The sequence below is a fragment of the Cavia porcellus genome, unplaced genomic scaffold (genome assembly GCF_034190915.1).
Source record: "Cavia porcellus strain 051 isolate PalLab524CR breed Dunkin Hartley unplaced genomic scaffold, mCavPor4.1 scaffold_18, whole genome shotgun sequence".
NCBI lineage: Eukaryota > Metazoa > Chordata > Mammalia > Rodentia > Caviidae > Cavia > Cavia porcellus.
The window spans coordinates 8,777,715-8,785,951 of record NW_026947501.1 but is presented as its reverse complement, the minus strand read 5'-3'; the positions used below and the strand labels follow the sequence as shown (position 1 = coordinate 8,785,951).

Here is an 8,237-nt window from a genome sequence, read left to right as displayed (position 1 = left end):
AAATCACTCAAAGCTCTATGGACAGAATATTCAGGGCAGAGGGACTATCACCTGCAAAGACCCTAAGTGAGAATGTGCTTAGTATATTTAAGGAACAACAAAAAAGTCAAAGTGGCAGCAGAAGAAGATATGAAATGCAGATTTTGAAACTCAGGACACAAAGACCTCACATAGGAACCCAGTAAAATGTTTACATTTGGCACAAGTGTGGTGGCATACCTTGGACCTGTTTACAAAGTCTGAAGCCTACTGTGATTTGTTTACATATGTGATCACTAGCTAGTGTTAAAGAACAGAGAATCCTAAGTGTAGAAGAAGCAAACTCAATTGTGCTAAGTTAGATACATGATAACTTTTCTTAGTTTTGACCACTAGTGGAGAAACTGCCATGCAGTTAACATTTGCTACGTAACTTTTAGAAAACCATGGCTGGCAGGAGTTCCTCATGGTTCAGATATAAGACATGAAGTTAAGGGTGTGAGACAAGTTGAAATATAAGTATGGAATATGGAAACCTTGGGCTACTATGCATAAAATATTTTGTGAAGCACAAGTAGATATTTAAGTGAATGAATAGTTGTTGCTTTGAAACAAATGAGTTGGTGGGAACAGAATGTATGATTAAGTGTGAAAGATAGATAACCATACTACAAATTTTTGTTAGTTCATCAAACAGAATAGTTTGTGCTGTCATTGTTTGTTGGTTCATTTTTTATGCTTTGATTTTGTAACTTGAACAACTAATTCTAAGATAACAATAAGCAATTAATCAACTAGTAGTTTTTTACTGTTATTTTTTGAAATTCTGTATTATTTCTACCCTTTTTTGTTTTACTTGTATCTAAATAAAAAAAGAAAAGAACAAATAAATTAAAAAAAGAAAAAAGAAAACCAAGGAACCAGGAGTTGCTCATTGCAACTGGAAAATAAATAAGAAATGAGGAAGAAATGGAACCTGAATATATATAAAACACATTCTCAATAAATATGTGATCTCCTGACACATAAAATGCATTACTCTGCTGATAATGACAAAACAGTCACCTGTACAGGCATATTGTCTTCTCAGACTTATTGCAGTAACCAATGTGAGGACAAGGGACTCGGACCAATGGTCCAGCTAGAAGATTAAGGAACAAAATGAAACCTGGCATGTGTTAGCAGATTCCATTTGTTTCCTTTTAGCCCTGACTCCTTCATGCCATTTTCCCCAGAGACCATGAGGATGAAGATAGATCCCCAATGCAATGGCACCAAGGCCACTGAGTTCATTCTGCTGGGTCTGACAGCTGGTGGGAGCTGCAGCCCATCCTTTTTTTACAGTTTTTCTCTTGATTTATCTCATTGCACTCCCTGGAAACTTTTGGGGTGATTTTTCTGATCAGACTCACCCCCCCACCCCGGGCTGTAAACCCCCATGTATTTCTTCCTCACCCACTTAGCATGTGTGCACTGTTTCTACTCCACTAACGTCTCCCCGCAGATGCTGGTCAATTTCTTATCTGAGAAGAAGAGCATTTCTACGCTGGGTGCCTGACCCAGTGTTTTGTGTCTGTGACGTTGCTGCTCACTGAGTACTACTTGCTCGATGCCATGGCCACCTGTGACCCCTCCGTTACAGCAGCAAGATGTCCAAGCCCATGTGCGTCTGCCTGGTCACCTTGCCCTACCTCTGGCCTTCCGTGGTGGGCACCATGCAGGTAACCTTAAACTCCTGCTTGTCCTTTGGTGACTCCAACACCATCAACCATTTCTACTGCGCAGACCCCACACTCTTAATGTTGATGTGTTGCAATTGGCCCAATTCCTGTCCGCAAGGACAAACCTCACCGGTTTCCCTGCTCACCTCCCAGGTCTTCATCTTCACCACCATCGCGAGGATCAGTTCTAGCATGGGGCAGCGCAGAGCCCCCGCCACCTGCGGCTCCCACCTGACCACAGTGTCTATGTTCTACAGCTTCCTCTTCTGCGTGTACCTAAGACCCGCAAACAAACTGTCTGTTGAGCAGGGCAAAGTGGTGTCGGTGTTTTGTATCTTTGTAAGCCCCATGCTGAACCCCTTTATCTGTAGCCTGAGGAACAAGAATGTTATGCAGGCTTTGGGAGGAGTGTTCATTACGAACCCTAGCAGAGAAAACTTCAATCCCTGCAGTCTCCCACTGAAGAAATAAAAGTAATTTTTCATTAATAAAGAAAACCTCAAAAGAATCGATGTGTCCCTCATATTCTAAGTGAGTGTAGTTTTCTGAGGCCAAAGCAGAGTGTCTTTGTATTTGATGATTAGTGTGAGATCTAATGAGCATTTGATGAAATAGTGAAGGCGACGGTTAGAATAAAGACTGACTGTAACACAAGTGTAGAACTTAGCCTTGTAGGCCCAGCAAGGTTTTGTGCTTCTGACTTCTACCAGAATAGCTGGACAATAAGGTATCTGAGGTTCCAGAGTATGAAAGCCTTACATTTTCACCAAGCCTGCATTGTAGAACAGAGGAATAGATGTTACAGATATAGATGAAGTTGTTCGATATACTGTTAGATGAAAGCAAGTACTGGGAAGGAGAATGCAGGTGAGTTACATTTACATGGCCATAGATTCTCCCTGAGAAGGCAGTCTTTGAAAAGTAAATCATTAATGCAAATAATAGGAAAAGCATGAGTTATTTCAATTTTCACTGTTTGTGATATTTATGGCAACTATTTCTCCCAAGATACAGAGCTATAAAAATGTGTCCTTGGTACCAGCTTGATCTCGCCTCTTAAACTTTTTTTTTTTAAATTTTATTTAAAAGGAAAAAGAGAAAAACACAAAACAAAACAAAGCGGTGTAAGGGTACACGTAATACAGAACTACAAAAAAAAAAAAAAAAAAAACAGTAAGAAATCACCTGTTAATAGATTACATATTATCATCTTAGAAATAGTTGCTCAAATCACAGTATCAAAGAATACAAAGTGGACATTCAAACAGAGAGACTGCAAACAGCTGTGTTCAATGATCCAAAAACATTAATATAGTCAGCTATTTAACACCCCTATACACACTTGCTGTTATATCCATTAGAGCTCTTTCTTTTCCCCTCTCTTTTTTACAACAAAATTTACACATTTTGGGTTTTATTACTCCTTAGTTCTTATTACTTTTTTGGGGGGGAGAGAATACAGTCAAATATGGCAAAACAAAGCTGTCAGTCAAAACCAAGGATAGACATAGCACATGATGTAAAACAGAGTACAAGGTTATCAACAATGGTTATCAACGATGTCTCTTGTTTCCTTAAAAAGAATTGTCTATCTCATTAGATATTATAAAGTTGGACAAAACAGTAGAGAACAAGACCAATAAAACTTAGGCATTGTAAACATTACAGGACTTCCAAAGGAGACAATAGTCAAACCAGAATGGGCATCTTAGTGAATCTTATTGCCTTCAAAGTAGTTGCCTATACCCTCAAACTTGATACTATCATACAGAATGGAACAGAGTCTAATCAGTCAAAACAAGATCGTGGGAGTACTACAGGACTTCAAAAAAAGTCAATAGGATATCAAAAAAAGTTACTATTATATATCCTAATTTTTTAAATTTTTCCCCTTAATTAAAATAAACATAAGAAATAACTAAATAATTTTTTTAAAGAATAAGGGAGAGATTGAGTTAAAACAGGACATAACAATATGACAATAGAGGTCAATGCATGACTGTTTCAGCAACCTCGTGCTTCATCACCAAATAACCCAATTTAATAGTAGTTACCATAGTGTCTGCCTTTTTCTTTGAAATATTTGAATAAAAATCTTCATATACTATAGCTTCAAATATTTCCATATCGAGAAGCCCAGAATAAAGACTTTCTAATTAATAAGTGAAAAGTTTATAAGGCTTCAAGGCCACATAATGGGGAATCATGATTACCACATATTTTTATATATTTGAATCATTACTTACATTAGGGAAACTATTCGGTATTCACACACGCGAGATTGATTTATTTCACTTATGAGTATGGTCTCCAGCTGTGCCCATTTATTGATAAATATCTCAATGTGATCCTTCTTTATAGCTGAATAATACTCCATTGTATAGAAATACCACAGCTTTTTTTATCCATTTCTCAGTTGATGGACACTTGGGTTGTTTCCAAGATCTGGCAATTACAAATTGTGCAGCTATAAACATAGGTGCACATATATCACTGTGGTATGATGCTTTCAGTTCTTCTGGGAATACGCCTAGAAGTGGAATAGCTGGAATAAATGGGATTTCCAATCCTAACTTTTTGAGAAATATCCAGACAGACCTCCACAAAGGCTGTACCAGTCTACACTTACACCAACAGTGCAGCAGAGTTCCTTTTTCCCCACAGCCTCTCCAGCATTTGTTGTTGTTGATTTTCTTGATCCTGGCCATTCTTTCAGGAGTGAGATGGTATCTCAGTGTGGTTTTAATTTTCATTTCTCTAATGACCAATGATGATGAACATTTTTTCATGTATTTATTTGCCATTTGTATTTCTTCATCTGAGAATTGCGTATTAATCTCAGATGCCCATTTTTGGATTGGATCTTTGAATTTTGGAAGTCTGAGTTTTTTTTTAATTCTTTATATGTTTTACACAAGAGTCCCTTGTCTGAGAGAGAGTTCACTAAAATCTTTTCCCAGTTTGTGGGTTTTCTTTTCACTATGCTGGAGATTTCTTTTGACATGCAGAAACTTTTTAATAAGAAGTGGTCCCAGTTATTGATTCTGGGAAGTATTTCCTGTGCGGTTTGAGTCCTGTTCATGAATTCTCTACCTACTCCTATGTCTCCAAGGTTTCTACCCAATTTGTCTTCCAATAGATTTAGTGTTTTTGTTTTCATATTCAGATCTTTGACCCATTTAGATTTTAATTTAGTACATGGTGATAGACATGGGTCTAGCTTTAGTTTTCGGCAAGTGGAGAGCCAGTTTTTCCAGCACCATTTATTAAAGAGACTGTCGTTCTTCCAATGAACCTGCTTGGCTCCTTTATCAAAGATAAGGTGGTTGAGTGTGTTTGTAGTTGTGGTTGTATCTTCTAATCTATTCCATTGATCTTCAGCTCTGTTTTGATTCCAATACCATGTTGATTTTACTACAGTTGCTTTGTAGTATAACTTCAAGTCAGGGATTGTGATGCCTCCTGCTTTGTCTTTGCTGCTTAGAATTGCCTTTGCGATTCTAGGTCTCTTCTGGTTCCAGGTGAAATTTAGGAGTGATTTCTATAGATCTATAAGGTATGTTGATGGTATTTCTATTGGGATTGAATTGAATCTGTATAACAGTTTTGGGAAAATGGCCATTTTCACAATGCTTGTTCTTGCTATCCATGAGCAAGGGATGTCTTTCCATTTTCTGAGATCATCCTCAATTTCCTTTTTCAGTGTATTATAATTTTCACTGTATAAGTCTTTCACTTCTTTAGGAAGAGTAATTCCTAAATATTTCATTTTTTTGCTTGCTAATGTGAATAGTCCAGTTTCTCTTATTTCCCTCTCTGTGATTTTGTTGTTCGTGTATAGGAATGCTATTGATTTCTGAGTATTGATTTTGTATCCAGCCACATTACTGAATTTATTTATTGTATCTAAGAGTCTTTCAATGGAGTTTAGGGGGTCTTTTATGTAGAGTATCATGTCATCTGCAAACAATGATTAATTTAACTTCTTCTTTTCCTATCTTTACCCCTTTTATTTCTCTTTCTTGCCTAATTGCTCTGGCTAGTACTTCCAGTACTATATTAAATAGGAGTGGTGATAAAGGACATCCTTGTCTTGTGCCTGATTTTAAAGCAAAGGCTTTCAATTTTTGGCCATTTAGTATGATGCTGGCTGTTGGTTTGTCATAAATGGCCTTTATTATATTGAGGTAAAGACCATCTATTCCAATTTTCTGCAAAGTTCTTATCATGAATAAATGTTGGACCTTATCGAACACTTTCTGCATCTATAGAAATGATCATGTGATTCTTATTTTTGGCTTTATTGATATGGTGGATTACATTTATTGATTTGCATATGATGAACCATCCTTGCATTCCTGGGATGAATCCCACTTGGTCATGGTGTATAATCTTCTTAATGATTTGCTGCATCCTATTTGCCAATATTTTATTGAGGATTTTTGCATCTGTGCTCCTTAGGGAGATCGGTCTATAGTTCTCTTTTTTAGTTGGGTCTTTCTCAGGTTTTGGTACTAGCATAATATTTGCTTCCAGGAATGACTTAGGAAGGATTGCTTCCCTTTCAATTTCATTGAATAGTTTGAGGAGTGTCGGCATTAAGTCTTCTTTGTATTTCTTGTAGAATTCTGCAGTGAATCCATCTGGGCCTGGGCTCTTCTTGGTGGGTAAGGACTTAATTACATTTTCAATTTCGTTAACAGAGATTGGGTTATTCAGCAGTTTTACATCCTCTTGATCTAGCTTTGGTACTTCATATGCTTCTAAGAATCTGTCTATTTCTTCTGTGTTATCAAACTTTTGAAAGTAGAAGTTTTCAAAATAGGTGTTGATGATCTTCTGTATTTCTATTGGGTCTGTAGTGATTTCACCTTTTTCATTTCTTATTGCTGAATTTGAGCTTTTTCTTCCCTTTTTTTAATAAGGTTGGCTAGGGGCTTATCGATTTTATTTATTATTTCAAAGAAACAACTCTTTGATTCGTTGATTCTTTGGATTGTTTTCTTAGTCTCTATTGCATTGATTTCTGCTCTGATTTTTATAATTTCCTCTCTTCTTTTGTCTTTGGGCTTGACTTGCTCTTCTTTTTTCTAGATGTTTGAGGTGTAGCATCAAGTTATTTATTTGTATTCGTTCTGTTTTCCTGATGTGGGAACTCAGTGCAATAAATTTTCCTCTCAGGATGGCTTTCATTGCATCCTACAGAATCTGGTAAGTTGTATCTGCATTTTCATTTTCTTTTAGGTATTGTTAAATTTCTTCTGTGACCCACTGATTACTCAAGAGTGTGTTATTCAGTTCCCATGTGTTTGCGGGATCTTTTATCATTAATTTCTAATTTCAGAGCGCTATGATCCGATAACATGCAAGGGATGATTTCAACTCTTTTGCATTTGTTTAAATATGTTCTGTGAGCTAATATATGGTCTATTTTAGAAAATGATCCATGTACTTCTGAGAAGAATGTGTATTCTGATGTTGTTGGGTGGAACATTCTGTATATGTCTATCAAACCCATTTGTTCACAGGTGTGATTCAGTTCTGTTATTTCTTTGCTCATTTTCTGTCTGGTTGATCTATCTGTTGGTGTCAATGGCGTATTAAGGTCTCCTGTTACAATTGTGTTACTGATAATTTGAGTTTTCATTTCTGTTAATAATTGTTTTATATCACTGGGTGCTCTGGAGTTTGGTGCGTATATATTTAAGATAGTTATCTCTGCCTCTTGGAGTTTTCCCCTTACGAGTATGTAGTGACCTTCTTTGTCCTTTATGGTCATTGTTGGTTTAAAGTTCACATTGTCTGCAAAGAGAATGGCTACTCCTGCCTTTTTTTGGATTCCTGCTGCATGAAGAATTGTTTTCCATCCTTTGACTTTCAGTCTGTGAGTATCCTTCTAGGTTAGATGGGTTTCCTGTAAACAGCATATGGTTGGATTTTGTTTCTTGATCCATTCTGCTAGTCTGTTTCTTTTGATTGGTGCATTGAGACCGGTTACATTAATGGTTATTACTGTTAAATGCTGGTTTATTGTAGGAATGTTATCTCTCTGCTGTTGCATCTTTATCTTTCTGTTCTGTTTAATTATTTGCTTTGCTTAGTGTTTTTTTCCTTTGTGTATCTAAACTGTCTTTCAATATTTTTTGCAGGGTTGGTTTGGTGTTCATGAAGTTCTTTAGCTGTTCTTTGTCTTGGAAGTATTGTATTTCACCATCAATTTTGAATGATAGCTTTTCAGGATACATCAGTCTAGGTTGGGAATCATTTTGCTTTAGGATCTGGAATACTTCACTCCATGCTCTTCTTGACTTTATTGTTTGTGATGAGGAGTCTGCTGTGATTCTGATAGGTTTTCCTTTATAAGTGATCTGTCTTTTCTCTCTGACAGCTTTTAATAATCTATTCTTGTGTTGGATTTCTGCGATGGTGATTATTATATGTCTGGGTGTAGTTTTCTTTTGTTTATTTCTATTTGAAGTTCTATATGCTTCACTGATCCTGATGTCAGTTTCTGATGTCATGCTTGGGAAATTTCCA

At 36.6% G+C, this 8,237-nt stretch overlaps 1 pseudogene; it reads left to right on the top strand.

Annotated features, from left to right (window-relative positions):
- The first annotated feature begins 1,219 nt into the window (after nucleotides 1–1,219).
- Nucleotides 1,220–2,163, top strand: LOC101788671 (olfactory receptor 5M11-like; annotated as a pseudogene).
- The last annotated feature ends 6,074 nt before the right edge of the window (nucleotides 2,164–8,237 follow it).